Source organism: Lepisosteus oculatus, chromosome 14, assembly GCF_040954835.1.
Source record: "Lepisosteus oculatus isolate fLepOcu1 chromosome 14, fLepOcu1.hap2, whole genome shotgun sequence".
Taxonomy (NCBI): domain Eukaryota; kingdom Metazoa; phylum Chordata; class Actinopteri; order Semionotiformes; family Lepisosteidae; genus Lepisosteus; species Lepisosteus oculatus.
In genome coordinates this window covers 23,203,216-23,223,032 of record NC_090709.1, presented here as the reverse complement: position 1 = coordinate 23,223,032, position 19,817 = coordinate 23,203,216, and the positions used below count along the sequence as shown (strand labels likewise).

Sequence of the window (19,817 nt, the reverse complement as noted above, 5' to 3'; positions counted from 1 at the left end):
GGTGCCTTCTTTCTTACCAAAAACCCAAACACACATTGAAAATCTACCTCTACCATACATGTCAAAAGCTCACTCCCCATCATTTCTATCCCTTTATTTCATTCTTTTGATGCATGTTTTTGCACATAACCTGTTACCTTTTTGTTGTTTTGCACGCTGCCTGTTGTTTTTTGCACATCGGCTGTTGTCTCTGTCTTTCTTTTGTTATACAATTGTATTGTTGTTGTGTTTTCTTCTTTGTACTACTTATGTCCGAGAGCTTGCTAAATAGCATTTCGTTATACCATATACCTGTGTATGAGTATAATGACAATAAACTTGAACTTGAACTTTAAACTTGAACTTGAACTTGACATAGTCTTGCAGGCAGTATATTATTTTATCGTTTACTCGTTTAAAAAAACACGGTCTTCTCGTTTCTAAGTCAGATTTTTAGTGCTTTCGAACGTTCCTTCCAACCTGGACTGACAGCTCACCCGATCTGTTTGTGATCAGACCATGGAGTCGGGGGCTGTACAAAGCGCACGTTCCTTCCCAATGCTGAGGCGATCATTCAGAAGATGGGTGTGAAGAGAAACAAGCTTTGTCGACTAAAAAACAAGGCAGGATATGCAAGAATACTAATCACTGGCGACAGTTATGTTCTCTTACTATTGAGATCCTTACATTGTGAGTTTTTTTAAGACTTTGAAACTAAAGGAAAGCGGTGACAAATGAAACAGGCACGGGTGGGGTTTGAACCCACGCTCTTCGGTTTACGAGACCGACGCCTTACCACTTGGCCACCGCGCCTACTTGTAAGCATGGGAATAAGGTTGTTCAAATTATTTTTTTCTGAATCTGGTTTACATCGCCAAATGTAAACCGGAGGCAGCAACAACAATAAAAGGGATACTTGTCCTTAAACTCGGACGTGATGTTCTGCAGACATGTGCACAATGTCCTGTTTTCTTGCAGTGTAGACATTTTGCTGTTCACGCTCCGCATTCATCTGCTTTGTGCGTTGTTAGTCCGCACCTGTAACATGTAATGTCAGCCGTCCCCTGTTCTTCTATTTCTCTAGCATGACTGTGTCCTGCTGCTCGGCTTTTGATTGTAAATTTTGAGCGAGCGCCCCGTTCAGTGTCACTTTGTCACTGTGGTCAGAAAGCATTCTTGATTCTGCTTGAGCTGCTTCATGAATTCTAGCGACTGTAAGAGCTCTTTCTAGTGTCAGCCCTTCCTCCTGCAGCAATTTATAGTCTCTTATGTGCACATTTTTCCACAAGTTGATCTCTTAACATGTCAGTTTCCAATACTCCAAAGTCACAAGATTTAGCCAGTTCTCTTAGTGCAGTCACAAAAGCATCAACAGATTCGTCCTGAGACTAAGTTCTCTGCCTAAATTTATGCCGTTCTAAAACCACTTTTCTCCGCGGTGTAAAGGAAGCGTCTAAGACAGCTACAGTCTTTTTCTCCAGGGAGGTTGGCAAAAATCCGCTGCACGGGAGCCCCGATACAGTGCAGTAATGTAGCACGTCTCACAGCATCCTGAGCTTCTGTAGATCCACTGGCTATTTAAAAAAAATCTGTACGACTCCATCCATATCTTGTATTCCGTATACAAATCCGGAGCTCCGAGGTTCAGTGGAAGCGGTGGAAAAAGCTGGGCATAAGCAAAGCTTCTCGGCGCGGCTGCCATATCTTCCATGGCGCTAGCTAAACGAAAAGTCCTAAAATTCAAAAGTTCGTTTCTACCAGCAAGAGAACTAAAATCTGCAGTGTTCTGCCCGCTTTGAGTCCGTCAAGCACTCATCTCTCGTTGCAATAAATGTTTTGTATCTTAATAAAAATACGTTTTTATATTATTTTAACTATTTTGTTAACTACACAGATCATGCCCTTACACCATATATTCCCGCCTTCTACTCTCTCGTTCTGTTGTCTCGCGATGTCTACTCACTATACTACATTTAGCATGACTTCTTGTTGCAGTTGAGCTCAAAACTGGAGATGATCTCCATATTCTACCGCTGTAACAAGTCCGAAACATAGGACACAGTACACACTTTTTAAGTGAAGTCAGGTTGTTAAAAAATTAAACCAGCGACCTGTCACAGAAACGTACCCCAGTCTCCCGCGCAACAAGTGGGGGTACTCAGCACTATACTAACGAGGAGCGCTTGTCTGCAGCTGAGCGTCAGCTGTTTACTGTCAGCAGTCATTGCCTCATTTCCAAAGACTTTTTCACCTGCTCTCAGCTTTTCAAGACAGTCATAAACGCTCAAGAAGTAATTCATGTCAGTTGGAAGTCTGTTTCTGTTGTCTCAGCTCTTGATAAAGAAAAGCCGTGCGTGGGAGATTCCCTCTCTGAAGAAGTTTGCCGTCACCCTGCGAGGGAGAAGAGCCATCAATCACCGAGGCAACCAGTGAGACAGTTAACATTAAACACGTGAAATGCGAGATGTTGTGATTTTTTTCCCGCTTAAGGCTTCTATCGTTTCTACTCTAACGAGAAAGACCTCTTTATTAGAAGTGAGATTTTAACAAACGTCTCCAGGGTTAACTGCGACCTGAACGCAACGCCTAAGACCACCAGCCATCTTGCCTGTGGTACTTAGAGCAGCGCTCAATAAAAATGATCAGAACCCGAAAGCGCTTCTTATGCGGATCAGTATATTCCGATTCCACTGGTTCTGCAGAAGAAATAAGAAAAGCCGAACTCAAAGCACTGTGTTGCCATTACGGGTACTCTGCAGCTGCTTTAAGATCTACTCACACCGTGTTGCCATTAAGGCTACCTAGTTAATAAAAAACTTATCGTCACCTTTTTGAACGTGATTATTAGACACCCGTTAAATCTCCACCGAGGTTTCTTGAGAGATCTTCAGTGAGCGAGTATTAAAAAACTACTTCGCTTCCAACCTCTGCTGTCACTGTAAACTCGGACGTGATGTTCTGCAGCTGTGCAGTGTGCCTTTCCTCTTGTCGTATTCAAGAGTACTCACTGTGTGAGCTCCTCACTGCGTGTTCCGTACTCTACTGTGATTTAATTTAGATGATTACGTGGAGTAGAGTGACAAGATCTACTTGAACATTTTCGGTTTGTGAAATGAAACACTAAATACACTACTGTAAATACAAGTAATGGACATTTAAAATAACCAAGTACAGCTAGAAGAGTGAAAGATAAAAGACTATTAAGAACGACATTCACAATAGACTTAAGAACAGCACAACTGCCCGAACAGGGACTTGAACCCTGGACCCTCAAATTAAAAGTCTGATGCTCTACCGACTGAGCTATCCGGGCTCTGAAAGAAAATAGACACTGTCGGGAGCCTCGCAAGTCACGTGTCTCTTGTGCTGAAGAGCAGTCATACCTGACCCGTCTGGAATGACCACTGACAGACTTTATCATGAAGCGACGGCACCACTCCCAGTAGAATGAGTGAAAAATACAGCATGACATGGGTAGTTAAGGGGCTCCCACAATCCATCTTTCCTCACATTCCTGATTTTTTTCAATAGCATTTTGACTTTTTTTCACATTCAGATTTTTTTCTCATTTAATAAAATCTTTTAATCAACAACATTAAAAAGAAAACAAATGGAACATTTTTTGGAACAATAATTAAAAAAAAAACTTTCAATGCCTTGGTTGTATACGTGTGCACACCCTTTATAAAGGGAGTTGCAACAGTGCTGAAATTTAAAGAGCATTTCTGTAGAGAAAACAGCATTTTTTCTGCCTTGATGTTAAGCTTAGGGAGCCTGTCTTTTAGAAATTCTATTTCTTAACACCTTGCACAGCCTCCCGACAGACTAACGAATATTTTTTGTAGAAATTGGCTCACACACCGGAAGACACTAACGTTTATTTACATTAGAGTATGTAAAACTCAGGCTTTAACAGATGTTCATGATGTTTCACACGGGGTGTTACCTGTTGTAGTGTTTCAAAAGATGTGTTAGCGGACCACAAATTATCTTGAAAAGATTTGGGTTTGTACTGGCGGATTCAAACCCGACTCAATTATTTGGAAGGCGCTTGTACCACCAACGCACTTCCGAGAAGCACCTGCAAATTATCACAATCCTCTCTCTCACCAACAAAGTTATAGAGACACATACGTCCAATGAAAACTAATTTTATTCACTCAAGGCTCCACTCTTTTGTTGTGATGTCATTTTAATTGATATTAGCTTTGATAAGGTGTCGTTTTTGCCTCTTAAAGTCTGCTCCTTTCTTCCTGGTATAGAAATAACATGTTCCATCTTTGTTTAAAAACACCACTAAAAGTAAATTATTCAGCTCTAACGCCTGTGTGCATTGACAAGACATCTCAAAAGGACTTATCAAATAAGAACACGATCCTGCCTGTTACCATTCCTGTGGTTGGGGCGTTGTTTCACCCTTTTATGTTCTTCTACAATATTTGCAGACAGGGCTTTATCACTCGAGTTGTACAGAACAAGTGTGCATCGGCCCATGAAAATAATCAGTAGTGCTGTTTTTCTATGCATAGTTTAATCAAGAGCACTTAAAAGATGCAAAAAGCTTTCAAATAAAACAGAATTGAAAGACAGTCGAGCAAGGAGGTAAAAAAAGCTCTCCCCCATCAAGGAATTAACCACCGTCGCCTGTGTGACTGGATATAAAAATAACTGGTTCATTTGTGCCCAGTCTCTGAAAGCTTCGATGCGATTATTTTTCCTTCCTTATTTCTTCATTCCCATGCATTTACTCTGTAGTAGAGGAAACGCACAAGTGGGAAACTGCAGGCATTCTTCGTGAGTGGTGGATTGTGATCAGTGAGCATCTGGACAAGTCTGTTCCATTACCTTTTCCATCGGGGATGTAGCTCAGTGGTAGAGTGCATGCTTTGCATGTATGAGGTCCCGGGTTCAATCCCTGGCATCTCCAGGTGCTTTATATTACAGTACTCACATCGCAATCTTCTGTTGAGTGAGAACTCTTTGCTTGTGTTCAGAGAGAGCCAGGTTTACACAATTAAATGCAGGCACACTCGACGTGCTGCAGAGTTGCGCTGCTGTTTTAAATGTACCTCATTTAGTTCTGTTAAATCCTAAATTATTTGAACTAATAATTTAGTTCAAATTCAGGAAATCCTGAGATTGCTTCACACTTGTCATGGCTGTTGCAGAAAACACCTGTTGAATCTCACCCAGGATTTCTTGAGAGATCATTCAGCGAGTGAATCCTCCTTCTAAACTCCGCACTAAACTGAAAGCTTCACGAACTCCTCACTGCGTGTCCTGTACTGTTACAAGTGCTTTTGTGTAGATGTGAAACACTGCCATAAACACACTTTGAACTTTTTCCGTTTGTTAAGGAAAATACAAAAGAGCATGACAAGTATTGAACGTATAAAATATCCATGGCACAACTCGAGAAAGTACTGAAGGACTACACATCGACTTTTGATGATTACAAGAGATTCAAGAAACGCAATCGTCCGCAGCTGGGTTTGGATCCTGAACTCTAGAGTTAAAAGAACATAAGCGACGGATATGACCTATAAACTCTCTGAATTGTCTTATAGTTTATGAAATAAAACAATTTCTTAATAAATTCTAACTGTTGATAGACGATTTATTGAATTTTAACAAAATCACAATGACAAACTTTTTCGGTTAAACTGTTATTCACATACTCTAACGTAAATAAACGTTAGTGTCTTCCGGTGTGTGAGCCAATTTCTCCAACAAATATTTGTTAGTCTGTCGGGAGGCTGTGCAAGGTGTCAAGAAATAGAATTTCGAAAAGACAGGCTCCCTAAGCTTAACATCAAGGCTGTTTTCTCTACAGAAATGCTCTTTAAATTTCAGCACTGTTGCAACTCCCTTTATAAAGGGTGTGCACACGTATACAACCAAGGCATTGAAATATTTTTTTTAATTATTGTTCCAAAAAACGTTCCATTTGTTTTCTTTTTAATGTTGTTGATTAAAAGATTTTATTAAATGAGAAAAAAATCTGAATGTGAAAAAAGGTCCAAATGCTATTGAAAAAAATCAGTAATGTGAGGAAAGATGGATTGTGGGAGCCCCTTAACTACCAATGTCATGCTGTATTTTTCACTCATTCTACTGGGAGTGGTGCCGTCGCTTCATGATAAAGTCTGTCAGTGGTCATTCCAGACGGGTCAGGTATGACTGCTCTTCAGAACAAGAGACACGTGACTTGCGAGGATCCCGACAGTGTCAATTTTCTTTCAGAGCCCGGATAGCTCAGTCGGTAGAGCATCAGACTTTTAATCTGAGGGCCCAGGGTTCAAGTCCCTGTTCGGGCGGATGTGCTGTTCTTAAGTCTATTGTGAATGTCATTCTAAATAGTCTTTAATCTTTCACTGTTCTAGCTGTACTTGGTTATTTTAAATGTCCATTACTTGTATTTACAGTAGTGTATTTAGTGTTTCATTTCACAAACCGAAAGTGTTCAAGTAGATCTTGTCACTCTACTCCACGTAATCATCTAAATTAAATCACAGTAGAGTACAGAACACGCAGTGAGGAGCTCACACAGTGAGTACTCTTGAATACAAGAGGAAAGGCACACTGCAACTCTGCAGAACATCACGTCCGAGTTTACAGTGACAGCAGAGGTTGGAAGCGACGTAGTTTTTTAATACTCGCTCACTGAAGATCTCTCAAGAAACCTCGGTTGAGATTTAACGGGTGTCTAATAATCACGTTCAAAAAGGTCACGATAAGTTTTTTTTTTTAACTAGGTAGCCTTAATGGCAACACGGTGTGAGTAGATCTTAAAGCAGCTGCAGGGTACCCGTAATGGCAACACAGTGCTTTGAGTTCGGCTTTTCTTATTTCTTTTGCAGAACCAGTGGAATCGGAATATACTGATCCGCATAAGAAGCGCTTTCGGTTTCTGATCATTTTTATTGAGCGCTGCTCTAAGTACCACAGGCAAGATGGCTGGTGGTCTAAGGCGTTGCGTTCAGGTCGCAGTTAACCCTGGAGACGTTTGTTAAAATCTCACTTCTAATAAAGAGGTCTTTCTCGTTAGAGTAGAAACAATTGAAGCCTTAAGCGGGAAAAAAATCACAACATCTCCGTTTCACGTGTTTAATGTTAACTGTCTCAGTGGTTGCCTCGGTGATTGATGGCTCTTCTCCCTCGCAGGGTGACGGCAAACTTCTTCAGAGAGGGAGTCTCCCACGCACGGCTTTTCTTTATCAAGAGCTGAGACAACAGAAACAGACTTCAAACTGACATGAATTACTTCTTGAGCGTTTATGACTGTCTAGAAAAGCTGAGAGCAGGTGAAAAAGTCTTTGGAAATGAGGCAATGACTGCTGACAGTAAACAGAGCTGACGCTCAGCTGCAGACAAGCGCTCCTCGTTAGTATAGTGCTGAGTACCCCCGCTTGTTGCGCGGGAGACTGGGGTACGTTTCTGTGACAGGTCGCTGGTTTAGTTTTTTAACAACCTGACTTCACTTAAAAAGTGTGTACTGTGTCCTACGTTTCGGACTTGTTACAGCGGTAGAATATGGAGATCATCTCCAGTTTTGAGCTCAACTGCAACAAGAAGTCATGCTAAATGTAGTATAGTGAGTAGACATCGCCAGACAACAGAACGAGAGAGTAGAAGGCAGGAATATATGGTGTAAGGGCGTGATCTGTGTAGTTAATAAAATAGTTAAAATAATATAAAAACGTCTCTTTATTAAGATACACAACATTGAAGGCGACGAGAGATGAGTGCTTGACGGACTCAAAGCGAGTGCAGTGCGGATTTTAGTTCTCTTGCTGGTAGAAACGAACTTCGTTTAGCTTGCGCCATGGAAGATATGGCATCCGCGCCGAGAAGCTTTGCTTATGCCCAGCTTTTTCCACCGCTTCCACTGAACCTCGTAGCTCCGGATTTGTATACGGAATACAAGATATGGATGGAGTCCTACAGATTTTTTTTAAATAGCCGGTGGATCTACAGAAGCTCAGGATGCCGTGAGACGTGCTACATTACTGCACTGTATCGGGGCTCCCGTGCAGCGGATTTTCGCCAACCTCCCTGGAGAAAAAGGTACATATGAACAGACTGTAGCTGCCTTAGACGCTTACTTTACACCGCGGAAAAATGTGGTTTTGGAACGGCATACATTTAGGCAGAGAACTTAGTCTCAGGACGAATCTGTTGATGCTTTTGTGACTGCACTAAGAGAACTGGCTAAATCTTGTGACTTTGGAGTATTGGAAACTGACATGTTAAGAGATCAACTTGTGGAAAAATGTGCGCATAAGAGACTATAAATTGCTGCAGGATGAAGGGCTGACTTTAGAAAGAGCTCTTACAGTCGCTAGAATTCATGAAGCAGCTCAAGCAGAATCAAGAATGCTTTCTGACCACAGTGACAAAGTGACACTGAACTTTACAAACAAAGTTTACAATCAAAAGCCGAGCAGCAGGACGCAGTCATGCTAGAGATATAGAAGAACAGGGGACGGCTGACATTACTTGTTACAGGTGCGGACTAACAATGCACAAAGCAGATGAATGCGGAGCGTGAACAGCAAAATGTCTACACTGCAAGAAAACAGGACATTATGCACACGTCTGCAGAAAATCACGTCCGAGTTTAAGGACAGCAACATCAGAGATTGGAAGCTAGGGAGTTTCAGGTCTGTGTTTTTATTATAGGTTCAAGAAAGTCTGAATACCTTTGCAAGAAGTATTTCAGAATCCCACTCAAATCCAGTACGAATGCCGCATAAATCTGCATTGTACAATTAGTATCCCAGTGGGCAAAAGACGTATAATATACGTCTATTAAACGCATACCTTAGACGTCTAAATGTGGTCTACAATTCGTCTAGAATGAAATTCTAATATACATCTAAAGTTATCCGTCAATTATACGTCTATGTTTAGACGTTCATTATACATAAATGGTTGGAGTTCTATTATACGGATAAATTTAGAGGACTATTATACATATATGGTTAGAGTTCCGGATAACTTTAGAGGTCTATTATACGGATAACTTTAGAGGACTTTTATACGTATATGGTTAGAGGTCTATTATACGTATAACTTTAGAGGACTATTATACGTATATGGTTAGAGGTCTATTATACGTATAACTTTAGATGTCTATTATACGTATATGGTTAGAGGTCTATTATACGTATAACTTTAGAGGTCTATTATACGTATATGGTTAGAGGTCTATTATACGGATAACATTAGAGGTCTATTATACGTATATGGGTAGAGGTCTATTATACATCAAAGATAGATTTTATAGGTGTAGAAACAAGTAAACCAAGCCAATGATTAGGTTTAGAAATGTATTCTGAAAATACACATTCACACCTGAAACATATGTATTTCAAATTATACTTGTATACAATCGATCAATCAACAATCAACATATGGGCAATAATCATAAAAAACACAACTAGTCTTAAACTTCAGCTACAAATTCTGGTAACATGGCAATATACAGTATAGTAATGACAAACACAAAACTAATAACATTAACACACTAACTCAAAACCACATTTTGATTCAAATATACATTTTAAAATGTACAACTTCTATATTTCCAAGAAAAAAAAATATTTCAATGGAAGTTAAGTCGATTTTTGTCCACTATTTGCAAACCCTGTCTAATTGTCATAACAGTTAGAACCAAAAATCTATTATTTTCAGAGTCCAGATCTCCTGGCCCCCTGCCTTGCATATGCATTCTTCAAGTAACACATTGCGTGCTCCTTTATTTCTTTTTCTGTTGATGTAGGGTGGGACTTCAGCACCGCAGCTAGGAGAAAATTATAAAATATTACTTCCCAAATAAATGATGATTAATATCTTCTTTAGTATAATCTAAAAAATGAACAGTTTTCTAAGCTCAAAGCTGAAATAAATGTATAAAATTTGGCTTGCATCATAGCAGTTGAGCAATAAAGTCTGTCCTATTTAAAGAGTACCCAAAGTTTGAAAGTACAACATAGAAAAAGAATAAGAGAAACGGCAAAACGATTTTGTGTCATCTTCCCCATTCACACTATTTTATGTGCCATTTTTTTGCTTATTCACGTACTATTTTAATCAAAATAATATTAAGAAAGATCTGTATGTATTCAGATAGTATTATTATTGTTCATACTTACTCGTCAAAAGAGGATTGCTGAGATATTTGCGGATATACTTCTACGTTTGAAAAACGTGTCCAATGGTGACCAATGAATACTAGCAATGCATTGTGGTATATAACCGGAAAATATGCTGGGTTCGATATTTTCTCAACGTATGCGTTTATTAATGTTGTCGATATTATGGTTGAAATTTAACATTGATAATACATCACGGCTATGTGCCCCCTGCTATGAGCTGATGTGCAATTTTAAACGCATGCAGTTAGTAAGGATCGGTCACTGTTGTATGGTATTATATATAATGACATTATGGAATAGGATGGGGACAGGCCTGGCATCACGGGGGGAGGGGGGAATGTCGCCCCTTCAGTTTTGGGCAAAAAGATTTACCTAACTTAATTTGTGCCCTAAAAAAATAGTTGTACTTTGTCAATGGTCAGACAACACTAAATGACACGAACAGTCACTCAGTCTGTTTGATGGGCAGGAGGGCTATCCGTCCAGGAACTGCACATATCAGTGTCGTTATTGAGTGTCAACATTACGATCCTGTTTGCTCAGGTGGACCGATTCCTTGCAGTAGTTTATCATTATACTTAAAATCGTTATATAACTAGGACTAGTTATAGCAGTCTGTGCTTTCTGTTGGTTTTACGACATTTTTTTCTTAACGATTCAGAACGTCCATGTAGCTGCAAAAATGAACGCTTATGGTACTTTTCGCTCCAGGCAATACAAACCGTGAGAGTGACGAAAAATGTGAAACTGAACTTCATCGCAAATACCAGATTGCTAGTCGTTATCTTCTATCATGAAGCACTAATCAATGGCATAGCTGCGAGATTTCATTTGGGTAGCTGCACCGTACAGCTCCGTTTCAACCGAAATATCACTCCCCCCTCAGAATTTCAGATGCCCCCCTACAGATTTTTCCCCGGGCACCGCGCACTGATGGGGGACGGGGTGTCCAGGAAATGGTATCAACTTTTGTCAAGAAAATAAAAATAGAAACTCTATAGGCACTCAAACATTTTACTGTTTTTTTTTTCAGGCAGGTGGCAAGACCCCCTCTGCAAAACCCTTGTATGCCAAGCTGTGGGCATTGATTCGTTGAATATACGTATATTTAAGGTGAAAATACGGCTATACGTATATATACGTCGCCTCGACGTATAATCAACGTCGAATTGCAACCGTAAAATCGACGACATGAATAAACCCATATATAATGTCGAAAACACATCTAACACAGTGCCTGAGGCTTTTTACTGTATGTATCGTGTGTGCCGCAACTAGGAGTATACGGCACTCTGCACAGTGTACGAAGTAAATTATTTTCGCAGTAATTAATTTATTATATTTACTATATTTATTATACACGTGTAAATAATCAGAGAACACATCAGGGCTGTGAAGATTAAAGATCTCTCCAAGCCCATTGTTTCTCATTTCACCTCTGACGGCCACAACCACTCTAATCTCTCCGTCTGAGTTCTCAAAGACGGTTTTCCGAACTCATACATCAGAAAGACCACCGAAACTAAAATTATTCTGCAGCTAGGATCACACATTCTCCCTTCCCTTAACGACAGATTACTGTTCTTTTAAATTTTCTCCATTCATTGGAAGTTTCATTTCACACCTCTCTGCACCCATTCTGACTTCACACCTCTTGATTGGCCTCTCTTTCTGTCCCCTGCTCCCGCCTCTCACTCCTACTCCCTCTCAACCTTTGTTCTCCCGCTACTTTACCTTTGCCTACTGCCCTGTCTCTCTCACACCTGAAGAAGGCTCCACGGCCGAAACGTTGTGTTCTCTTTCTTCTTTTTTTCAGCATGGAATAAACCTATTACTTGTTCCTTTGTATCCAAATAAATAGCGACTGTCCAAATTATATTTTTGTATGGAATATATTTCAGAAAATCGCAAACCAATTTTAAAAACTCACCACAACACGGACTTACACTGAGAAAAGGTGAATGCACTCCCTGCTTATTGCTACGGCCTTCCCCCCGATTATGAAAATGTCTCACAGTTCTGACACCGACGTGTGAAAGACAATGTAACAGACTATCAAAATCCTGAAGTGCAAGAAATTTTAAGGCACCAGTTTTTTAAATATGATCCTGGCATGTCAGAATACATTTCGAAAAAGTATGGCACGAATTGCACGAATTGCAATGGCACATAAATCTGCATTGTACAATTAGTATACTGTTTGTCCGTTGAATCAAACACGCCTTATGAAGCATTTCTAAAACAGAAGAGATTGTTAGGGAATGCGTCTTCCTGTAAAAATAAAATGACTTCAAGGGCACTAGAAGCAGAGGTGTGAAAGCCTGCTCTACAGAAGAACTATAGCCAGAGATGCCAAAGAGGTCGAGATTTCACCACGTGAGAGAAAGCATCTCAGAAAAGGAAGTTGCGGTTGTTTCCACGCCTTATAAAACCACTAGGTCAAACAACAAGAGCTGAAGAGCCACTGTTGAGAGTAACGTGGCCGAGCGCTCTAAGGAGCTGGCTTAAACCTCCAGTCTCTTCAGGAGCATCTGTTGGAGTCACACTGCTACAGCGTATCTCCTTGTTAAGTATCCCTTTTAAAGCTTGTCTCTCTTCACACCCATCTTCCGAATGATCGCCTTAGCATTGGGAAGGAACGTGCGCTAGGTACAGCTTCCCACTCCATGGTCTGATCACAAACAGATCGGGTGAGCTGTCAGTCCAGGTTGGAAGTAACGTTCGAAAGCACTAAAAATCTGACTTAGGAACGAGAAGACCATGTTTTTTTAAACGAGTAAACGATAAAATAATATACTGCCTGCAAGACTATGTCAAGTTCAAGTTCAAGTTTAAAGTTCAAGTTCAAGTTTATTGTCATTATACTCATACACAGGTGTATGGTATAACGAAATGCTATTTAGCTAGCTCTCGGACATTAGTAGTACATAGAAAAAAACACAACAACAAACAATTGTATAACAAAAGAAAGACAGAGACAACAGCCGATGTGCAAAAAACAACAACAGGCAGTGTGCAAAACAACAAAAAAGTAACAGGTTATGTGCAAAAACATGCATCAAAAGAATGAAATAAAGGGATAGAAATGATGGGGAGTGAGCTTTTGACATGTATGGTAGAGGTAGATTTTCAATGTGTGTTTGGGTTTTTGGTAAGAAAGAAGGCACTGTGAGGTTCAGATCATAGGTGAGAGGTGAGGTGAGAGTGAGAGAGGCTGGGAGTTTAATAGTTTGATAGTGCGGGGGTAAAAACTGTCTCTGAGTCTGGTGGTCCGGACCCGAATGCTCTGGTACCGTTTACCATGTCATGCTAAATGCCACAAAATGTGTTCGTCCAGTCGTATCAATCGTTCTAAAGTTACAGAAAATCGGATGCGACTGGTGCAATCAACATACATTTTTTCAGGATAGTTGAGCGGTTTAAAACAGCAAATTCACAGCTTCGTGTCTTTTAAGCGTTGTGTTTCACTCTCCAAATAGAGGCACGGGTTCAAATCCCACTCCCGACAGTCAGGTGTTTTACCCTGTCTTTTTTACCTGCCTTTACACTGTTTCAGTCTTGTTGTGCTCGCTGACAATCACAGTACGAGGAAAACGGAGAAACTGCTTAGCAAAAACATAACGGACAGAAAAAAGCTTCATAAACATGTGAATGTGATTAGCAGCAGTAAGGTATGCATTCAAATGTTTAAGGCTGATTTATAACAGCAGCAGAAGAAAGTTGCAGCACAATGCAATTTGTGAGAATTCACGGGTTTTTATGCTGCTTGGACTTCTTTCAAGCCTATGAGGTGACCCCCGTTTTATTTTCATTTTCAAACTTCAGAACCGAATAACAAAAAGGTTTCATGTGTGACAGCATTCCGTTGCAAATACCATTTCCACGATGTATTCAGCGACGGGAATGAAATATTTTAGTGCTGGCTCAAATGCGAGGAATTTCAGAAAAACCTGGAAAAGCAACGCCTGCAGTAAATGACAAATTTAAAGCGTGTAGTCAGCATGAACAGAACAACGCAATGCTCTGTAAAAACGATCTGAAGCCGCAATTACTCTTTTATCTCGGGCAGTTCATTCCGATGCGATGTTTCCGCAGAATAAATGAAATGCCGAACTCCAAACATGTTTTTGCCATTATTGTTACTCCTGCTGCTGTAGTTTTAAGCTTTAATCAGTGGGTATGTAATGTTGTAAAGGGGCTGGACTACTTTGTTCAGTCCAAATTCCATTACGTGAATTTATGCTTTTTTAATATAAGCATTAGCAATACAATGCGTGCTCAAAAACCGTTACTTATTAGCTTAAGAAGCGGTAGTGTTTTGACAAAGTGTGGTATTCGAACAGAAAATGCTGAAGTGTTTAATACTTGCTTGTGAGCACATCTCCCTCGATTTAGACAAACTCTTGTTCGGCCGATGATTTCAGATCAAAATCTGAATCAAGTGGAAAGAATGCTGAATTTCGCTGGGTACTGGGTATCACTGTTACGCCATCAGGTCATGCTAGGAGGATTGGGGGGATCAAATTGACACAGAGGGACCCAATGTGGGGGCTGAACCCACAGTTCTGATATTAAGAGATTCATGCTCTATGGACTGCGCCTACATTATATAACTCTGGTGCTCCAGCAGTAATGTTTCTGGGTGTGGATGAACATGACATAATAGGTTGACAGCAGGAACATGTGGCCCACAGGCAGTGACAGTATCGCTATCACATTTGGCTGCAGTATATTGTGTTGAGAGCAGCAATAACGTTCCTGCAGAGATGGGAGTGCCTTTAATACAGCTCTTTCAATCGGACAGAGTAACAGGAACTGACCTAAAGTTTCGGCTGTGGATCCATCTCCACATGCATGGGGGAAAGAGACAGTAAAATTGCGATGAAGAAACAGAAAGATTTGTGCTCGCTGCAAAGTAGGAAAGAGGTGGTCAGACACATAAAACAGCTTGGTGATAATTTGCAGCGACAGTTTTATGTTATTTAGTACACGGATTTCTTAAGATGTGTAATTTGTATGTTGGTTGTATGAGAACATGTTCTTCTAAAGTCCTGTCAATTGACAGTGGAGAGCTAGCTGGTGCAGTCGAACAAATCCGTGTCATATTTTTAAAATAGTTTAGCTAATGAGCAACGAGAGTATAAATGAATTCTCCCACCCTCCATTCGAAGATAAAACTCCATGTGCGAGTCTAAGTTTCCTTGAAGCTACTGATGTTCGTCATTATTGGACATTCCTGGTGATATTAACTAAGGAGCTCAATTTTTACTTGTTGTAGTTCAACATGTGCAAAACATTCGTATCCCCTGCAAATATCGGCAAGGTCAGTGATATTCTCAACAATTTGTGCCATTGCAATTCGTGCAATTCGTGCCATACTTTTTCGAAATGTATTCTGACATGCCAGGATCATATTTAAAAAACTGGTGCCTTAAAATTTCTTGCACTTCAGGATTTTGATAGTCTGTTACATTGTCTTTCACACGTCGGTGTCAGAACTGTGAGACATTTTCATAATCGGGGGGAAGGCCGTAGCAATAAGCAGGGAGTGCATTCACCTTTTCTCAGTGTAAGTCCGTGTTGTGGTGAGTTTTTAAAATTGGTTTGCGATTTTCTGAAATATATTCCATACAAAAATATAATTTGGACAGTCGCTATTTATTTGGATACAAAGGAACAAGTAATAGGTTTATTCCATGCTGAAAAAAAGAAGAAAGAGAACACAACGTTTCGGCCGTGGAGCCTTCTTCAGGTGTGAGAGAGACAGGGCAGTAGGCAAAGGTAAAGTAGCGGGAGAACAAAGGTTGAGAGGGAGTAGGAGTGAGAGGCGGGAGCAGGGGACAGAAAGAGAGGCCAATCAAGAGGTGTGAAGTCAGAATGGGTGCAGAGAGGTGTGAAATGAAACTTCCAATGAATGGAGAAAATTTAAAAGAACAGTAATCTGTCGTTAAGGGAAGGGAGAATGTGTGATCCTAGCTGCAGAATAATTTTAGTTTCGGTGGTCTTTCTGATGTATGAGTTCGGAAAACCGTCTTTGAGAACTCAGACGGAGAGATTAGAGTGGTTGTGGCCGTCAGAGGTGAAATGAGAAACAATGGGCTTGGAGAGATCTTTAATCTTCACAGCCCTGATGTGTTCTCTGATTATTTACACGTGTATAATAAATATAGTAAATATAATAAATTAATTACTGCGAAAATAATTTACTTCGTACACTGTGCAGAGTGCCGTATACTCCTAGTTGCGGCACACACGATACATACAGTAAAAAGCCTCAGGCACTGTGTTAGATGTGTTTTCGACATTATATATGGGTTTATTCATGTCGTCGATTTTACGGTTGCAATTCGACGTTGATTATACGTCGAGGCGACGTATATATACGTATAGCCGTATTTTCACCTTAAATATACGTATATTCAACGAATCAATGCCCACAGCTTGGCATACAAGGGTTTTGCAGAGGGGGTCTTGCCACCTGCCTGAAAAAAAAAACAGTAAAATGTTTGAGTGCCTATAGAGTTTCTATTTTTATTTTCTTGACAAAAGTTGATACCATTTCCTGGACACCCCGTCCCCCATCAGTGCGCGGTGCCCGGGGAAAAATCTGTAGGGGGGCATCTGAAATTCTGAGGGGGGAGTGATATTTCGGTTGAAACGGAGCTGTACGGTGCAGCTACCCAAATGAAATCTCGCAGCTATGCCATTGATTAGTGCTTCATGATAGAAGATAACGACTAGCAATCTGGTATTTGCGATGAAGTTCAGTTTCACATTTTTCGTCACTCTCACGGTTTGTATTGCCTGGAGCGAAAAGTACCATAAGCGTTCATTTTTGCAGCTACATGGACGTTCTGAATCGTTAAGAAAAAAATGTCGTAAAACCAACAGAAAGCACAGACTGCTATAACTAGTCCTAGTTATATAACGATTTTAAGTATAATGATAAACTACTGCAAGGAATCGGTCCACCTGAGCAAACAGGATCGTAATGTTGACACTCAATAACGACACTGATATGTGCAGTTCCTGGACGGATAGCCCTCCTGCCCATCAAACAGACTGAGTGACTGTTCGTGTCATTTAGTGTTGTCTGACCATTGACAAAGTACAACTATTTTTTTAGGGCACAAATTAAGTTAGGTAAATCTTTTTGCCCAAAACTGAAGGGGCGACATTCCCCCCTCCCCCCGTGATGCCAGGCCTGTCCCCATCCTATTCCATAATGTCATTATATATAATACCATACAACAGTGACCGATCCTTACTAACTGCATGCGTTTAAAATTGCACATCAGCTCATAGCAGGGGGCACATAGCCGTGATGTATTATCAATGTTAAATTTCAACCATAATATCGACAACATTAATAAACGCATACGTTGAGAAAATATCGAACCCAGCATATTTTCCGGTTATATACCACAATGCATTGCTAGTATTCATTGGTCACCATTTTGGACACGTTTTTCAAACGTAGAAGTATATCCGCAAATATCTCAGCAATCCTCTTTTGACGAGTAAGTATGAACAATAATAATACTATCTGAATACATACAGATCTTTCTTAATATTATTTTGATTAAAATAGTACGTGAATAAGCAAAAAAATGGCACATAAAATAGTGTGAATGGGGAAGATGACACAAAATCGTTTTGCCGTTTCTCTTATTCTTTTTCTATGTTGTACTTTCAAACTTTGGGTACTCTTTAAATAGGACAGACTTTATTGCTCAACTGCTATGATGCAAGCCAAATTTTATACATTTATTTCAGCTTTGAGCTTAGAAAACTGTTCATTTTTTAGATTATACTAAAGAAGATATTAATCATCATTTATTTGGGAAGTAATATTTTATAATTTTCTCCTAGCTGCGGTGCTGAAGTCCCACCCTACATCAACAGAAAAAGAAATAAAGGAGCACGCAATGTGTTACTTGAAGAATGCATATGCAAGGCAGGGGGCCAGGAGATCTGGACTCTGAAAATAATAGATTTTTGGTTCTAACTGTTATGACAATTAGACAGGGTTTGCAAATAGTGGACAAAAATCGACTTAACTTCCATTGAAATATTTTTTTTTCTTGGAAATATAGAAGTTGTACATTTTAAAATGTATATTTGAATCAAAATGTGGTTTTGAGTTAGTGTGTTAATGTTATTAGTTTTGTGTTTGTCATTACTATACTGTATATTGCCATGTTACCAGAATTTGTAGCTGAAGTTTAAGACTAGTTGTGTTTTTTATGATTATTGCCCATATGTTGATTGTTGATTGATCGATTGTATACAAGTATAATTTGAAATACATATGTTTCAGGTGTGAATGTGTATTTTCAGAATACATTTCTAAACCTAATCATTGGCTTGGTTTACTTGTTTCTACACCTATAAAATCTATCTTTGATGTATAATAGACCTCTACCCATATACGTATAATAGACCTCTAATGTTATCCGTATAATAGACCTCTAACCATATACGTATAATAGACCTCTAAAGTTATACGTATAATAGACCTCTAACCATATACGTATAATAGACATCTAAAGTTATACGTATAATAGACCTCTAACCATATACGTATAATAGTCCTCTAAAGTTATACGTATAATAGACCTCTAACCATATACGTATAAAAGTCCTCTAAAGTTATCCGTATAATAGACCTCTAAAGTTATCCGGAACTCTAACCATATATGTATAATAGTCCTCTAAATTTATCCGTATAATAGAACTCCAACCATTTATGTATAATGAACGTCTAAACATAGACGTATAATTGACGGATAACTTTAGATGTATATTAGAATTTCATTCTAGACGAATTGTAGACCACATTTAGACGTCTAAGGTATGCGTTTAATAGACGTATATTATACGTCTTTTGCCCACTGGGATACTAATTGTACAATGCAGATTTATGCGGCATTCGTACTGGATTTGAGTGGGATTCTGAAATACTTCTTGCAAAGGTATTCAGACTTTCTTGAACCTATAATAAAAACACAGACCTGAAACTCCCTAGCTTCCAATCTCTGATGTTGCTGTCCTTAAACTCGGACGTGATTTTCTGCAGACGTGTGCATAATGTCCTGTTTTCTTACAGTGTAGACATTTTGCTGTTCACGCTCCGCATTCATCTGCTTTGTGCATTGTTAGTCCGCACCTGTAACAAGTAATGTCAGCCGTCCCCTGTTCTTCTATATCTCTAGCATGACTGCGTCCTGCTGCTCGGCTTTTGTTTGTAAACTTTGTTTGTAAAGTTCAGTGTCACTTTGTCACTGTGGTCAGAAAGCATTCTTGATTCTGCTTGAGCTGCTTCATGAATTCTAGCGACTGTAAGAGCTCTTTCTAAAGTCAGCCCTTCATCCTGCAGCAATTTATAGTCTCTTATGCGCACATTTTTCCACAAGTTGATCTCTTAACATGTCAGTTTCCAATACTCCAAAGTCACAAGATTTAGCCAGTTCTCTTAGTGCAGTCACAAAAGCATCAACAGATTCGTCCTGAGACTAAGTTCTCTGCCTAAATGTATGCCGTTCCAAAACCACATTTCTCCGCGGTGTAAAGTAAGCGTCTAAGGCAGCTACAGTCTGTTCATATGTACCTTTTTCTCCAGGGAGGTTGGCGAAAATCCGCTGCACGGGAGCCCCGATACAGTGCAGTAATGTAGCA

At 39.8% G+C, this 19,817-nt stretch overlaps 4 non-coding genes across 4 annotated transcripts; 2 read left to right on the top strand and 2 right to left on the bottom strand.

The window, feature by feature from the left end:
* Nucleotides 1–720: 720 nt before the first annotated feature.
* Nucleotides 721–792, bottom strand: trnat-cgu (transfer RNA threonine (anticodon CGU)). Its single transcript has one exon. It is a non-coding gene; the product is annotated as a tRNA-Thr (tRNA).
* A 2,427-nt stretch (nucleotides 793–3,219) lies between these two features.
* Nucleotides 3,220–3,292, bottom strand: trnak-uuu (transfer RNA lysine (anticodon UUU)). Its single transcript has one exon. It is a non-coding gene; the product is annotated as a tRNA-Lys (tRNA).
* A 1,542-nt stretch (nucleotides 3,293–4,834) lies between these two features.
* On the top strand, nucleotides 4,835–4,906 carry trnaa-ugc (transfer RNA alanine (anticodon UGC)). Its single transcript has one exon. It is a non-coding gene; the product is annotated as a tRNA-Ala (tRNA).
* Nucleotides 4,907–6,223: 1,317 nt separating this feature from the next.
* On the top strand, nucleotides 6,224–6,296 carry trnak-uuu (transfer RNA lysine (anticodon UUU)). Its single transcript has one exon. It is a non-coding gene; the product is annotated as a tRNA-Lys (tRNA).
* The last annotated feature ends 13,521 nt before the right edge of the window (nucleotides 6,297–19,817 follow it).